The 16149-nt window shown below is 47.1% G+C and overlaps 1 protein-coding gene across 1 annotated transcript in view; it reads right to left on the minus strand.

The window, feature by feature from the left end:
• LOC103782666 (actin, aortic smooth muscle) overlaps positions 1–10586 on the minus strand; it is a 36151-nt gene extending 25565 nt beyond the window's left edge. The window contains exons 1-2 of the mRNA XM_055093719.2: positions 6506–10586; positions 5087–5190 (exon numbers count right to left, since the gene is read on the minus strand). The gene's annotated coding sequence lies outside the window, so the exon portion shown is untranslated. The remainder of the gene's footprint in view (positions 1–5086; positions 5191–6505) is intronic.
• Between the last annotated feature and the right edge of the window lie 5563 nt (positions 10587–16149).

Raw genomic sequence — 16149 nt, forward strand, 5'->3', positions numbered from 1 at the left:
CAGCTCAGACCAGAAGAACCCCGAGCTGACCCACAGACTGGTGAATATAATATGACGGTTGTTGAAAGCTATAAAGCCTCAGTAAGGTTGTGCTACACTGACCTGCATCTGTACTCTAAACAAATGGTCCTTCCCAGACTTCCATGGTCTGCTTTCAACTCGCTCAAAGTCATCCACTCACCAATACAAAGATGGAAAACACAGAGAAGCTAAGGGGATTGTTGAAAATCACACTGTAATGGTCTGAACCAGAGGCTGGCAAACAAAAGCCCAAAGGCTAATTCTGGCCCACTGATTGTCTTTGTAAATTAAGTTTTATTGGAACTCAGTCACACTCATTTGCACCCTGTCTCTAGCTGCTCTTGGGCTACTACGGCAGAGTTGAGTAGTTGAGAACATGTGGCCCACTATACTAGTCCGTTCTCGCACTGCTGTAAAGAAATGCCTAAGACTGGGTAATTTATAAAGAAAAGAGGTTTTGGGCCGGGCGCAGTGGTTCACGCCTGTAATCCCAGCACTTTGGGAGGCTGAGGCGGGTGGATCACGAAGTCAGGAGATTAAGACCATCCTGGCTAACACAGTGAAACTCTGTCTCTACTAAAAATACAAAAAATTAGCCAGGTGTGATGGCACACGCCTGTAGTCCCAGCTACTTGGGAGGCTGAGGCAAAAGAATCGCTTGAACCCTGGAAGCAGAGGTTGCAGTGAGCTGAGATTGCACCGTTGCACTCCAGCCTAGGCTCCTGAGACTCTATCTCAAAAAAAAAAAAAAAAAAGGAAGAAAAGAAAAGAGGTTTAATTGGCTCGCAGTTCTGTGGGCTGTACAGGAAGTGTGGTGCTGGCTTCCAGGTAGGCCACAGGAAAGTTACAATCATGGTGGAAGGTGAAGGGGAGGCAGGGTCATCCTAATGGCCAGAGGAGGAGGGAGAGAGAGGAAGGAGATGCCACACACTTTTAAACAACCAGATCTCATGAGAACTCTATCAGGAATAGCACCAAAGGGGGGTATTCCACCCCCAGGATCCAATCACCTCCCAGCAGGCCCCACCTCCAGCATTGGGGATTACAATTCCACATGAGATTTGGGTGGGGACACAGATCCAAACCATATCACCCACAAAACCTAAAATATTTCTTATGTGACCCCCTTGTAGAAAAAGTCTGACAACCCCTCATCTAGACCGTATCCCTTAACACTGTGACAACAGTTCTCAAAGTGCGGACCCCAGACCATCAAAATTAGCTTCATTTGTTAGAAATGCAGTCCGCAGTCCTCATCCCAGATCCCCTGAATGAGAAACGCTGGGTGGAGGCCCAGCAATCTTAGTCTAAGAAGACCCCCAGGTGAGTCTGATGCCCTCCAGTCGAAGATAAGACAAGAAAACCACCACCTTCAGTTACAGAAATCTGTTGTGATTGTTGACTCTCCAGTCTGAAAAGCGTGTTCTCGTGTCCTCACTCTAGCCTTTCAGGGAGGAAGAATTGCTCTCAAGTCCCATTTTACTAGTTTAATCTGCCCTTAGCAAGATTGGAGGCAGCTGAGAGCCACTCAGTAAAACGCTGGCAGCCCCCAGGAGCTGGCAGTGGGAGACACGGGATGACTGTTCCTTCCAAAATAAATGGAGGGTTTACAGAAGGCATACAGGTTATGTGGCGTGCTGCTGTGACACACAATCAGTCCTAGCCAAACCAAGCCCTTACATTTGAGTACCAAAGTCTGGGTGAAATAACCACCTCATCCTGGTTTGGTTTTTTCCAGTTTCAACATTGAAGAAGCCATGTCCCCAAAAACTTCTCAGTCCTGGTCAAACTGGGACAAGTCCTAGGCCTGGGATGTAAAAGGCCAGGCTTTCCTGCAAAGAGCAGGTAACATGGTGGCCGATCCCGCCCACGAGCATCCACAGATGCTTCCTACAGGTGCTGGAATGAAGAGCTGGAAGCAGCCCAGTGCTCAGGGAGTCAAGGCATGGCTGGGTAAATACAAAGGCAGCTACCACCCAGTGTGGGGCACCGCCAGTGGCATTCCCAGGAGCCCCGGGAGCTGCAGGGGTCACGGGGGCATCTGAGCCAGCAGTGCAGTGGCACATGGGCATCAGCCTGGATCCCGTACCCTGGGACAGTCCTCTGCCTTGAGTCACTGTGCTCCAGACCCGACGTCTCTCACTACAGCTGTCACTTGTCATGCCTCCCACTCTATTTTCCACACCAGCTGCAGTTCTCTGGGTGGGGCTGAGCATCTGCGGTTCATTCACCCTTACAGCTTCTAGAAAGCCACACTGCAAACCCTATCGGCCAGATGAGAGCTTCCCCAGATCTAAGCTTCTCTGTCTCCCCAGGGCTGCACCCTGAGATACACATGCAGAAAGGATTATTTCTATTTTTATTTTATACTATGTTATTATGATATAAAACAAGATATATGTAATGTATATACATGTTAGGGATGACTTTTTTTTTTTTTTGAGACAGAGTCTGGCTGCGTTGCCCAGGCTGGCGTGCAGTGGAACCATCAAAGCTTGCCGTAGCCTTGACCTTCCAGGCTCAAGCGATCCTCCCACCTTAGTATCCTGAGTAGCTGGAACTACAAGCATGCACCACCACACCTGGCTAATATTTTGTATTTTTAGTAGAAACAGGATTTCGCCATGTTGCACCAGCTGGTCTCAAACCTCAGCCTTAGCTTCCCACAGTGCTGGGATTACAGGCCTGAACCATCACACCTGGCCTTATTTTTTTCTAACAGACAGAGCCTTGCTATGTCACTAGGCTGGACTGGAATGCAATGGCGTGATCATAGCCCACTGCAGCTTCCACATCCTGGGGGCTCACATGATCCTCCCACCTCAGCCTCCTGAGTAGCTGAGACTACAGGTGCACAACACCATGCCTGGCTAATTTTTTTTTTTTTTTTTTTTCCGTAGAGACAGAGTCTTGCCATATTACCCAGGCTGGTCCTGAACTCCTGGCCTCAAGCTAACCTCCCACCTCAGGCTCCCAAATGCTGGGATTATAGGTGTAAGCCACCTCACCTGGCCTTGTTTCAATAAATAAGTTAATAACCTGCTACCCAGTATAAGACATCACATATTCTCCACACTTCCTGTTTAGGTCTTCCTCCCAATGATATCCAGCACCCTAACATTTTGCTTAATAATTCTCTTGCTCTTTTTAGCACTTTTGCCACACCTGGATATATCCCTAGAGAAGACATTGGTTTTGCCTGATTTGGGGCTTTCTGCAAATAAAATAACCACCTCGTATGTTTTTCCTGTGGCCTGTTTATTGTATTCGTCCTCTGGTGGTGCACCCATGTTGATGTGTGTAGCTGTGGTTTGTTTTTCACTGCTGTATAGTATTCCTGGTTCCACTGGATGAAAATGTGGTCATTTGGGCCAAGGGATATGTTTGGGTAGCAACAGAAAGCTGGAAAACGGTCCTGTGTGGATGATACCATGCTTTGCCTGGAGGGCTTGATGGGGTGTGCAGGTGGACCCTGAACTGAATTTCGGGGGATCCGGGTGAAGCTGAACTCCCTCTGCTCCCCCTCATAGCACTCAGCCCCTTCCCTAAACACATATCAGTCAATTAACGTAAGTAATTTGGGCTGAAGCTTGTTCCCCTGGGTGCCATGCGTCTTGGTCTAGTCCTGACGACATCACACGTACAATACTTAAGCATATATTTGCAGAAGTAATACGCACACAAATCAAAACCACGAAACCTCTGGAAGGGTAGAGCATGAGAAAACAGCATCATTGCTCCCTCATTTGCACCCAGAATCCCAGCTCCTGTGCCCCAAGTGAGCACGCAGCACATCCCATGAGTAGCCTGCACCTTTGAGCCTCTAGATTTCACCCCTGGTTTCTTGGTGCAAAGCAGGTTACTTCTGTGTGCACTGTGCTCCCCCTGGTGGCTGTTCCCTAGAGCACAATTCTCACACCTCAGTCCCAAATCCAAGTTTCAGGAAGGAAATGGCTTCACACACTATTCCCTCTGACGCAAGGTTGGTACTTTCAGCCTTTCAACCTACCCCTCACATAATACCTAAGAATTTTGCAACATTTTTTAAAGTTCTTAAAACAGAATCATAAAAGGGAGAGGCAGTTTTAATATGTACGTACTTAATTAAAACATCTAGTTCTGGGTCCTAAGGGGATGGGGAACGCAGTCTCTGTCCTATAGGAATGGTGAGCGTGTCTAGCGCAGGGGTTGGCAAACTGTGGCCCACAGGCCAAATCTGGCCAACTGACTGCTTTAGTAAATAAAGTTGTATTGGAACTGCTGATTTAATTCTGTGTTTATTGTCTGCGGTTGTTTTCTCGCTGCAATGGCAGAGGTGAGTAATCGCAGCAGAGACCTCCTGGCCTACAAAGCCCCAAATATTTACTCACTGGCCCTTTTCAGAATCAGTTTGCCCACTCCTGGTGGAGTGTTTCAATGGAGACACCTATGACAATGACGTATGATCAGCCTGGAAGGAAGCTTCCTCTTAGGATTTGATTTTCCATTCATTCATCCCGAAACTGTTGCATACCTACTATGTGCCGGACGTTATTCTGGCCGGAAAAGATTCTTGATGTTGTTTTCAAACTTGGAGAGCTGTAGTATTTTCAGTGAGAACAGTAAGTCATACCAGTTACCAAGGTTGGTCATTCCGGCACAGATGCCCCCTGTATGCTGAACTGAAACTTATCTCAGGCCCCATCACCCCCTTTGCCTGCATCCCCTGATACTGTTGGAAGCCAACTCTGTCTTCTATGGAGGATATTGACAGTGAATTCCAGCTTGGTAGGACAGGGGAGGAAGGAGCGTGTTGGTAAGGTCTGGATCTGGCTACACTCTCGCTGTTAGTCTGGGCAGAGTCTAAATCGAGCAGTGGGAGTGTAGCCAGATCAAACCAGGTCAAGTCCCTAGACCTTGACTGGAGGCCGCCTCACTTTCAGCAGTGGTAGCCGGCTTGTGTCGCTGGCGAGAAATGCAAACGTTTGTGAATTTCAAATATGTATATATATATATTTGTGCTCCAAAGGCAGCACACCCGCATATGATTCTCCAGACACCGGGAGGCACTCGTCTCCCCTCTCACCTTTGCAATCCCCAGGTGAAGAGGCAGCACCTCTTGGCGTGATTCTCAAGGGGGTTTGTGTTTATTCAGCAATTTTTGGTCTTGCTCGGGGATGTTCTCACTTCCTATTTAAAAATTTTAAAAAAAAGATTCTGAAAGACTTAAACAGTGAAAACATTTAGGCCAAACCAGAGCTACTGAAACACATATATATATATATATGTATATGTGCAGGAACAGAAAGCCAAATACCACATGTTCTCAGTTATAAGAGAGAGCTAAGCATTGAGTACACATGGACACAAAGAGGGGAACAATAGAGGGTGGGGCCCCCTTGAGGGTGGAGGACGGGAGGAGGGTGAGGATCAAAAAACTACCTATCAAGTACTATGCTTATTACCTGGATGATGAAATAATCTGTACCCCAAGCCCCTGCGACATGCAATTTACCCATGTAAATATATATATACCTATATATACATATGTGTATTTGGAAGAAAATACCAACCTGCTTTTCATTCACCAGGTGGCCGCACACAATGCATGGTTGGGCCTTCCCCTTAATAAACATACCTGGATAAAGAAAATGTGGTGCATATACACCATGGAATACTATGCAGCCATGAAAAGGAATGAGATTATGTCCTTTGCAGGGACATGGATGGAGCTGGAAGCCATTATCCTCAGCAAACTAACACAGGAACAGAAAACCAAGCACTGCATGTTCTCACTTATCAGTGAGAGCTGAACAATGAGAACACATGGACACAAGGAGGGGAGTAACACACACTGGTGCCTGTCAGGGGGTGGGGTGGGGGAACGGAGAGCATCAGGATAAATAGCTAATGCATGTGGGGCTTAATAACAAGGTGATGGGTTGATAGGTGCAACACACCACCATGGCATACGTTTACCTATGTGACAAACCTGCACGTCCTGCACATGTACCCAGGAACTTAAAATTTAAATTTAAATTAAAAAAAAACACACACACACAGCCTTGGTTTAAATGTGGCCTTGCTGGTCTGTGTCAGACATGTTACAGAAACCCATCCCTCTCCCAAGAGTTCTGCCAGGACCCCTGGCTCCAGGACTTTGCAGCCTGCTTTTGAGCACATGTCCACAGAAATTACTGAATTCCAGTAACATCAAGAATCTTTTCTGGCCAGAATAAAGTCTGGCACATAGTAGGTATGCAACAGTTTTGGGATGAATGAATGGAAAATCAAATCCCTTTTAGAATGGAACAAGATCACAGAACTAATTCGGTTCCATTTTCACCTACAAGGAAACCTTTTTTAGTAGCTGGAGGAAGAGGTAAAAAGTAGCATCAAGAGAAAATGTAAAACCACTAACTTTCACTCAGGAGAAACTTAAAACTCCCAGAGCAACCCCTATATGATTCTCCAGACACCGGGAGGCACTCGCCTCCTCTCTCACCTTTGCAATCCCCAGGTGAGGAGATAGCACCTGTCGGCGTGATTCTCAAGGGGGTTTGTATTCATTCAGCAATTGTTGGTCTTGCTCGGGGATGTTCTCACTTCCTATTTAAAAATTAAAAAAAAAAAGATTCTGAAAGACTTAAACAGTGAAAACATCTAGGCCAAACCAGAGCTACTGAAACAAAGAACTCTTTGAAAATCACCTATAATGCAACCCACCCACAACCCTTCTGCTCTTTTCATTAGAGAATGAATCATTCCCTATAACTGAATAATCCGGTTAACAAAAACTAAGTAGAGCAGGATGTTTTTAAATGCACCAAGATCTCTAAAGGGCATTACAAAACTTCCTGCCTTCCTGAGCAGGGATGCTGGGTGTCAGGTGGCCTCTTCTGGGTAGCTCAGGCCACCATCATGCGCAATAATGGCACTGTGCTGTAACACAGCCGTGATCTTAGGGGCCCCACCCTGTGTGGGCATCAGTCCCTGGCAGCAGCAGCCCCAGAATATTACCTTTTTGCTTTTATGCTCGTGTTTCTACTTTATCTATCACCATCCTTATGGTTGTTTTGGAGTGTGTGACCTTCCAGGGATCTGTCCTACCAAGGACAACAGCGGCCCTAAGACTTTTGCTGGGATGGCCAAGAAACTGGGAGGCTGAAGAGAGCTCGAAGTATGGAGCATCCCTGCCCTCAGCTGTGAGCAGGGGAGGCGTGGGAGGTATCCTGGGGATACAGGAGAGGTAGCCACATGCGTGGAGCAGGCAGAAGGAGGGTCCAGGTCGTCTGGCTGGGACAAGGCAAGGGCAGAGGAAGGTGCAGCTCACTTACATGGGCGGGACATTTACCTGGGCTGAAACGACAGCAATAGGCAGCTGTAGAAGGACACGGGGCAGCTCAGCGTGGAGATGCTGCACATTTCAACCTGATAGTTGAGGCTGTGCAAACAGAAGGTAGTCAGGACTGCTGAAGCCTGACTGAGAGGCATGATGGCACTGTCTCTGCCAGTCGGCAGGTGAACGCAGAGGGCCTCCAGGGAGTCGTTCACGTGAAAACAAATCTCAGATGGAATCTTGCTGTGTTGCCCAGGCCGTACACAAACTCCTGGCCTCAAGCGATTCTCCTGCCTCAGCCTCCCCAGTAGCTGGGACTATGGGTGCCCGCCACCACACCCTGCTGGAGTAGTGGACTTTAAGATCCTCACTTCCATATGTCAGGGACCAGTTCCTAATGCCACCTCCATGAACATCACGTGATGGCCAACCAGATGTGGACTGTCATCACTGGGACTCAACTGGGAAACCCTCTTTTTCCTCCAAATTTGCTGCTCTAGGTGCTAAGGGTCTGTAGGACAGAGCTTTGGGACTGTTAGAATTCTATCAGAAAAAAAAGAGACAGAAGGCTATAAGCATGAGTGTGGGCAGGGTGCTGTGGTTCACTTCTGTAATCCCAGCACTTTGGGAGGCCAAGGTAGGAGAATCCCTTGAAGCCAGGAATTCAAGACCAGCCTGGGCAATATAGCAAAACCATGATTCTACAAAAAATTAAAAAGTTATCTGAGTGTGGTGGCACACACCTGTAGTCCAAGCTACTCAGGAGGCTGAGGCGGGAGGATCCCTTGAGCCCAGGAGTTTGAGGCCAAGGCTACAGTGAGCCATGATCACACCACTGCACTCCAGCCTAAGCAATGGAGCAAGATCCTGCCTCGTAAAGGAAGGAAAGAGTGGCCGGGTGCCATGGCTCATGCCTATAATCCCAGCACTTTCGGAGGATGAGGCGGGCAGACTACCTGAGGTCAGGAGTTCGAGACCAGCCTGGCCAACATGGTGAAACTCCATCTCTACTAAAAAATACAAAAAAAAAAAAAAATAGCCGGGTGTGGTGACATGCACCTGTAGTCCCAGCTACTCGGGAGGCTGAGGCAGGAGAATCATCTGAACCTGGGAGGTGGAGGTTGCAGTGAGCCAAGATCGTGCCATTGCATTCCAGCCTGGGTGACAGAGAAAGACTCCATCTCAAAAATAAAAAAAAGAAAGGAAAGAGTGTGGTGGGAGACAGAACTTAACAGCTTCGTGCTTAAGCACAAGGACTCTAGTGCTGGGCAATAAGGATGCTGGCTCTGCACTTGCTGTGAACTGGACAAAATTGAGACCTGGCACTGCTGTTCCCTCCTTGTTAAGTGGGACCAATGGCAAGCATGAGGCCTACCTATCTCAGGGAGTCTGAGTCACTGTACAGCAAGGTCTGAGATGAGGGCCTCGCCTTTGTTCAGGGGGCAATAAATGCTGGTCACCACCAGGGGCCTGATTTTCAAGCTCCCACTTTTGTCGTCTGATCAGGGGCTTTTCCCCCATCAGCTTCTTCTGCACCCAGAGGGTATCTACAAAAGCCGCTGCAGCCGCTGCCCTCCCATCAGCACCTCCCTCCAGGAGACCCCCTTACAGCTTTCTTGTTGCAGGCCCCTGTCCACACCTGTGGTTCTGGTCCCAGCCCAGCCTCATCCTCTGCAGGTGCATTTGCAAGAGCTGCCTGGCTTTCTTCCTTTCCTAATGAAAAGATATCATCTACAGACACGAAATGCATTCATTTCAGGTGCAGAGGGATGACTCACATTTGCCTACTCCTGAGTAACTGGACCAGGGCCTAGAATATTTCATGTGCCCTCAAGGCAGCACCCTGTTCCCTTCCAGCTAGGTTACCCCACCCAGCTCCACGGTCCCTGGAGGTAACCACGCTTCTGTCTTTAATTATAATAGTAAGTCCTTCCTGCTCTTGGCCACCATATGGAGGGACTCATGCAGTACACACAATCTCAGATCTGCTTCCTTCGCTCAACATCCTGTGTGCAGACTCAGCCATGCTGCTGGATGTAGCCATTGCTGCTTTCTTGGTTTCTTTCCGTTGCCATGCGTTTTTTCACTGTGTAGCTGTACTTCAAATTATTCATTCTACAGCTGATTGATATTTGGGCTATTGCCAACTGTTTCTTTTTTCTTTTTTTTTTAGCTATTTACAATTAATGTCACTATGAACGTTCTTGCACATGTCTTCTGGTGAGCATCCCTGGGAACACTCCCAGGAGTAGGGTTGTTGGCTGATAGGGTACACGAACGCTTGGCTTTAAGAGATGCTGCCAAACAATCTCCCCAAGGGGTTGTTCCCATGTGCACCCCATCAGCAACCAGAGAACACATCTCTACAACAGACAGGCTTCTCAGCCTTTTTCTTTGCCATTCTGGTGGAGATGCAGTAGCTCCTGGTGGTTTTAATTTGCATTTTCCCGATGACTAATGATGTTGAACATATTTTCACATACATTGGTCATTTTGTCCAAGCCTCTTTCTCATCTTAAAAGCATCAGTGTGCCAGTCATTTTCTCCATGATTTGTAAGAGCCCCTTATATTAGGTTGGTGCCAAAGTAGCTGCAGTTTTTGTCATTGAAATAGCAAAAGCCACAATTGCTTTTGTACCATCATAATATAATGTGGACTTGAGTCCTCCAGAGGATGAAAGTGTCATTGCAAATAACTTTCCCCTCTTGGTGAATTGCCTTTTCATTCTCGTAGCATTTTCTTTTGATGAAGAGAAGTTCAATTTCATCAATGTCCACTTTTTTTCCTTTTTTTTTTTTTGTGGTTAGTGCTTTTTATCATCCTGTTTAAAAATCTTTGCCTAACCAAGATCATTTTCATATATATTTTTTAAAGATTTTATTGGTTTGCTTTTTCCATGTAGGTTAATAATACATTTCAGTTTTGTAAATGATGCGAGTTGGAGTCAAAATTCATTTTTCTCCGTTTGGGTATCTATATGACTCAAAAGTTCTTATTGTTTTTTTAACTGCTAATTTTTTCATTGAAAAGATTCTTCACTTCTCACTTGGCTGAAATGGTGCTGTATCACCAGTCCGATATGTAACCAGTATGTAAACACATCACCAATATGTAAACGTGGCACACCCATTTATTTATTTAGCTCTTCTTTAATTTCTCTCAGAAATAATTGTGGTTTCCAAAATACAGCAAGTCTTCCATATTTTTAATTAAAATTTCATTCTAAGTCTGCTGTGTTTTCAACACAGTAAATGTTATTGAAAAATTGATATGTTTACTTTTTTGCAAGAATAGAAATAAAATAGATTTTTGATATTGACCGTGTATCCTGCAACCTCACTAAATTCACTTATTAGTTCTAGTAGCTTTTTTTGTAGACTTCTTAGGATTTTCTGCATAACTATTGTGGGGACGGTCAAGACCACCCTCAGGTCTGATGATTCACTAAGAAGGCTCAGGAAACTGCAGCTTCCAGGGAAAGGATAAAAGTCAACATCAGCAGAGGGAAAAGGTGCATGAGAGTCGAGTCTGGGGGAGACCAGGCATAAACTTCAAAGGGTCTCTCCCAGTGGGGTCATGCAGGACATGCTTAATTTTCCCAGCAACAAGTTGTGACAATACATGTGACATGTTACCAATCAGGGAAGCTCATTTGAGATTAAGCAGCCAGGACTTTTCAGGAGTGCTGGCCTTATACCATATCCAGCCTTTGCTTGGCATGTGTCAAAATTCTAGACCTCCAGAAGGAAAGCAAGTGAACCAAAAGGCATACTATTTGTACAACAATCTAGGCACAGTGACCTACTCTTATCAATTAGAGTGGTGAGAACCCTACCCAAATCTAAATTCCCAGATGCCACTCAAGGGCCTACCTTGCAGGCAGGCCTCTCCAAACATAGTAGTTAGGGCCTGTTGTGTTAACTCTTTCCTTCATAACAATCTTGTGAATTGTGCTAATTTACTTATTTCTTCCCAATCTATGTCTTTTTAAATCTTTTTCTTGCCTTGTTGCAATCTCTAGGATCTCTAATGTAATTTGGAAGAAGTGGCAGTGAAAATTCTTGCCATGTTCTTGATCTTATGATGAGAGAATCCAATATCTCATCATTAAATATGAAGTTAGCTGTAGGTTTTCTATGGATGTCTTTGAGTTTTTATTATGAATTAGTGTCCTTTTTTCTCCATCTATTTCATATAATAAAGTGGTTTTTCTTCCTTATTAAGTTAATGTGATTCATCATCAGTTGACTGCCCTATTCTTTTTGAGAGCTTTATAACATTCCATCATGTGGATGCACTTAATTAAACAGTCACCTCTTGATTTGCATAACTTGTTCCCGATCTTTTCACGGTTTTTTTGCACAGGACACTGCAATGCACAGCCTTGAACTTGCAGCCATTTCGCACATGGCAGGATATAACTGTGAGGACACTCCTAACAGTGGGATGTGTGGGCATAGGACCACCACACCCTGGAGATCTTAGTGTATTCCAAGGTACAGAGGGCCGTGGTGACCCTCCCTGCAGCTCCCTGCAGCTCCCTGCAGTCCTGTCCAGGGGGAAACAGCCCAGATGGTTCTGCAGACGCCTTTGCTGCCCTCCCCAGGGTCATCTCCAAGTCTTAAAGGGAAGGCAGCTCTTCCTGCCTCTACTCAGCCTCCACAGCAGCATTTCTCATCGGCAAGGCAAGTCAAGAATTCTTTCTCAAGACAGAGTGGAGTTCACTCCCAGTTAAAGAAAAAAATAATAACCATGTAATTCAAATGCCTCCCGCCTCCTCCTCACTTATCTAAGTCTGTAGCCTTCCAAGTGTGCTCAGGGGTAAGAAGAAGTGAGCCAACAACAAGGAAACCAGTTCCAGAATTGGCACTTCCATTGCAGCTAAGTGTTGCAAACAGTTCTGCAACTGAAATCCCTGGCCAGAAAGCTTGGCGGTCGATGTCTTGATGATCCTGGCTGTGGGGATTTGCATCAATAATTCTAACTGGGCTTTGACTGAGGTGGAGCAGTGCCAGAGGCCCAGGGAGGTGGCGGGCATGGCTATTGCTGTGTCAATGTGGGAGGATGCAGCAAGAGAGGTCTGACAGTCCACAGGGCGGCTGAGGCCCTCAGAACGACCCTGGCTTTTATTCTGAGCAACATGAGAAGACCTTGGAAAGTTCTGAGCAGTGGAGTGACAGCATGTGACTCACATTTTGATGGGATAGTCTGGCTGTTGAGCCGAGAACAGACTGGGGGCGGGGGCAGGAGGCAGGGAGACATGCGCTGAGGCTAAGAGAGGACAGAGGCTGGGACGGGGGCACCCGGTAGATGGAAAGCGGTCAGATCCTGGACATTTCATGGGCACAGCCACAGGCTTGCCCTCTGATGGAACGTGGCGTGAGGGAGGGGAGTCAGGGATGATACCTGGTTTTCGGTTAGAGCAACTGACATTTATGGGAAAAGGTCAGGACTGATTGAGGGGTGAAGTCGAGTAACCTTTCAGATGCTGAGTGAGGTGTAGAGGGAGCATGTGGACTCATGAGCGGCGTTCAGGACAAAGGCATGGCTGGAGATGAAACCTTGGAGTCACCAAGCCGTGGAGGTGTTTAAAGCTGTGAGCCAGGTGAACTTGCCTGATACTTGCCTCTTGCTAACAGCCATCTTGCAGCTTCCCTGTGTGTCCAGGTGACCACACTCACCCTGTGCAAACCCCCACCCCTGACCACTTCCTGGAACAACAAAGAGCTGGTCCACGTCTGTGGCTCATTGCTGAATTTGGGGCATTGAGTTTCCAAAAGCCAGACCCATCCCGTCCCCAGCTCCCAGTCACTGCGGTCTTGGTCTTCCCAGGTAACATCCAGATTTCCTAACAGATTTGGAGACCAAGGTTTGGGAAAGGGGCAAGAGTGGGTCTGTGAGCTGAGGAGGCACTCAGGGAGAATAATCTGCCCATCCTGATGAAATAAACACACAGAGGGGACTTAGATCTCAAGTCTGCATGGAATGTTCTCCTCGATGAGGCCTCTTGACCAGAAAATCTGGCCGGGCTGTGGCCTGACGTTCCCTCTCCTGATAATGCAGGGTTTTTCTTGGTCCTTTCACGGGACTCACAGCAGGGGCGCCCCGTCTACTCAGTTCACTGTGCTCAACCCCTTGTGGGAGGGAGCATGTGAGCATGTGAGTGTGGGATCCGGCCGGCCATTCCAAGTGCAGACGCAGGAGCAAGCTCCATGCAGGACCCGTGGCCAGACTAGGCGTGTTGCAGCACCCAGGTGAGGGTGCCTGTGACCCCAAAGCCCCAGAGGCAGTGTTACAGTGCTCCTTTAGTTCTGCTGTTTGTGTGTGGTGGTGTGTTAGCAGCTCAGTTGTCCCCCTGCCTTGTCACGTGGGGTGGCTGCCCTCCGCTGGCAAGGACAAAGGGCTAGTGTGACAGCCTTTCTGCGTACTCACACTAGGTGGGTCCCACTCTTGCCCAGCATCCAAGAAGAATGAAGTCACATGGACACTTGAAGGATGGTGAAGGCCGAGAATTTTACTGAGCAACCAAAACAGCTCTAGGTGGAGAGGGGAGCTAGAGAGGGGCCAGGAAGGGCAGGTCATCTTCCCCAAAGTCAGGCCGTCTCCCCTCTACTGAATGAGTCTGGAGTCTTTACAGGTACAGGATGGCGAGTGCATGCTGATTGGCTTGCGAGTATGCAGTAAAAGGTTGAAACTAGGCTGGGCACAGTGGCTCACGCCTGTAATCCCAGCACTTTGGGAGGCCAAGGCGGGCAGATCACCTGAGTTAGGAGTTCGAGACCAGCCTGACCAACATGGAGAAACCCAGTCTCTACTAAAAATATAAAAATTAGCCGGGTATGGTGGCACATGCCTGTAATCCCAGCTACTCGGGAGGCTGAGGCAGGAGAATGGCTTGAACCCGGGAGGCGGAGGTTGCAGTGAGCAGAGATTGCGCCACTGCACTCCAGCCTGGGTGACAGAGCAAGACTCTGTCTCCAAAACAAACAAACAAAAGGTTAAAGCAAAGATGCCACTCAAAGGTGGACACAACAGTGTAGGAAACCAATTAGGAAAGGTTGGGTATATGTAAAATAGGTGAAGGGTGGGGATCCATCAGAGGGAAGTGCACCAAACAGCAAGACAAGTTGTCAGTCCAGTCCAAGGATAGCCTGGCTTTCAGGCCTTAAACTGTCTTTGGCTTGGAGGTGGGGCTTCACCGGGGATCCACCTCTGTCTGCTGGGCATTTGGCTGCCTCCTGTCGCTATCACTGACGCCCACCTCCGACAGTCCTCCAGACAAGAAGGGCTGACTCCTGCTCCTGAAACAGCCCTCCCTGCAGGCAACGTGGTGAAACCAAGCCCAGTCGGCCCTCGGTGGCACCAGTGCCTGCGTGGAAACCCCCCTCCTGGCCAGAAGTCCTCCTCTTCCTCCTTGGCCTGCTTAGGGCAGGAAGGCCTAGTTTATTAAAAACAAATGCATTGTATCTGCCCAGGTACAAGCAGCCTTCCTCACCACTACTATAATCCTGCAGAAGTGTTACTGAAAAATAACATTTATCAAAAATACAGAAAAAAAACACTATCTATTACCTCCGCTGTGCAGCTATGAATAGCATTAATGTTTATGTTTTGGTATATATCCTTTTATGTATATATTTCATATGAAAACTTTATTTTTTTTGAGACAGGGTCTTGCTCTGTTGGCCCAGGCTGGAGTGCAATGGCACAATCACGGTCCACTACAGCCTCAACCTCCCCAGGCTCAGGTGATCCTCCTGCCTCAGCCTCCTGAATAGCTGGGACTACAAGCATGTGCCACCATGCCCAACTAATTTTTTAATTGTTTTTACAGAGATGGGGTTTCGCCATGTTGCCCCGGATGGTTTCAAACTCCTGAACTCAAGTGATCTGCCCACATTGGCCTCCCAAAGTGCTGGGATTACAGGCGTGAGCCACTGCGCCCAGCAGAAAACTTTATTATCTACCATACTTGCACCAACGTTGTTATTGAAACATATTCCTCCTCCCTTGATTTCTTCAGGGTAAATTTCTTGACGTGAATGAACAGAACTCCTACGTACTGTTTAGGAGAACACTGGCTTCTTGTTGACCTTGGTGATGCTGGGAGTTACTGCTGCAATAAAGTTTGCCAATGTGATCAAGTTTGCCAAAGGATCACGTGATGTTAACTTTCCTCCCTCTAATTACTAGGGAAATTGAACAGCTTTTCAGATCTTCATTGGTCATTTATATTTTTTAATGGTATTTTCAATTGACAATAATTGTTTATATTTATGGGGTACAATGTGATGTTTTGATACATGTGTAAATTGCAGAATGAGTAAATCAAGCTAATTAACATATCCATAACTTCATCTGTGTATTTTTGTGGGCATGGTGAGAACACTGAAAATTTACTCTTAGCAATTTTGAAATATATAATACATTCCGAACTATGGTCACCCACCATGCTGGGCCACAGATCTCAGAAACTTATTCTCCTGTCTAACCCAAACATTGTACTCTGTGACCTACATTGCCCCTTTACCTCTCCTCCTTAGGTTTAAATTTGGCCTCTACCAGTTGCTAGTTCTGTCATTTGGGGTGAGTTGCTTTAAACCCCAGGCCTCAGTTTCCCAAGAAATCAGCTGTGCCATCAAAGACAGTGCCTGCAATCTGCGCAGCTCCTCCCAGGACAGAGATATGTGCTGAGTAATTGATTGTTAAATGTGGACCAGAAAGCAGATCTGCTGGAGCCAATAGCAAGCAGGGTGGTTTCTGAGAAAGGCCTCACCTCGCTTTCGAAGGTTGAGGTTGGAGAGGGTGG

This window comes from Pan paniscus, chromosome 9 (assembly GCF_029289425.2).
Source record: "Pan paniscus chromosome 9, NHGRI_mPanPan1-v2.0_pri, whole genome shotgun sequence".
Taxonomy (NCBI): domain Eukaryota; kingdom Metazoa; phylum Chordata; class Mammalia; order Primates; family Hominidae; genus Pan; species Pan paniscus.